Below are 1,165 nucleotides of genomic sequence, written 5' to 3' on the forward strand. Positions count from 1 at the left end.
CGTAAATATGTGTGTATGCTTCTTCTATCAACACTTACAGCTATTTATATGAAGTTGTACAAAAACGCTTTATTTCGTCAAGACAGTGCGTGTCCTAGGATTACATTCATTTGAATGGGGGAATGCGCCCAAAACAAAGTATACGTTTTCATTATGTGAATAACTTGACAATCTTAGCTCAAAACCTGTTTGCCCAGCACTGGGATCTTGAATTGTATAAGATAACGCCCTAAATATGTGTGTATGCTTCTTCTATCAACACTTACAGCTATTTATATGAAGTTGTACAAAAACGCTTTATTTCGTCAAGACAGTGCGTGTCCTACGATTACATTCATTTGAATGGGGGAATGCGCCCAAAACAAAGTATAGGTTTTCATTATGTGAATAACTTGACAATCTTAGCTCAAACAGCTTCAAAACCTGTTTGTCCAGCACGGGGATCTTGAATTGTATAAGATAACGCCGTAAATATGTGTGTTTGCTTCTCCTATCAACACTTACAGCTATTTATATGAAGTTGTACAAAAACGCTTTATTTCGTCAAGACAGTGCGTTTCCTACGATTACATGCATTTGAATGGGGGATTCGGCCGAAACAAAGTATAGGTTTTCATTATGTGAATAACTTGAAAATCTTAGCTCAAACAGCTTCAAAACCTGTTTGCCCAGCACGGGGATCTTGAATTGTATAAGATAACGCAATAAATATGTGTGTCTGACTCTTCTACCAAGACTTACAGCTATTTTTATGAAGTTGTACAAAAACGCTTTATTTCGTCAAGACAGTGCGTTTCCTACGATTACATGCATTTGAATGGGGGAATACGCCCAAAACAAAGTATAGGTTTTCATTATGTGAATAACTTGAAAATCTTAGCTCAAACAGCTTCAAAACCTGTTTGCCCAGCACGGGGATCTTGAATTGTATAAGATAACGCCGTAAATATGTGTGTATGCTTCTTCTATCAACACTTACAGCTATTCATATGAAGTTGTACAAAAACGCTTTATTTCGTCAAGACAGTGCGTTTCCTACGATTACATGCATTTGAATGGGGGAATGCGCCCGAAACAAAGTATAGGTTTTCATTATGTGAATAACTTGGAAATCTTAGCTCAAACAGCTTCAAAACCTGTTTGCCCAGCACGGAGATCTTGAATT

The sequence above is a fragment of the Neolamprologus multifasciatus genome, chromosome 7, assembly GCF_963576455.1.
Source record: "Neolamprologus multifasciatus chromosome 7, fNeoMul1.2, whole genome shotgun sequence".
NCBI classification, from domain to species: Eukaryota; Metazoa; Chordata; class Actinopteri; order Cichliformes; family Cichlidae; genus Neolamprologus; species Neolamprologus multifasciatus.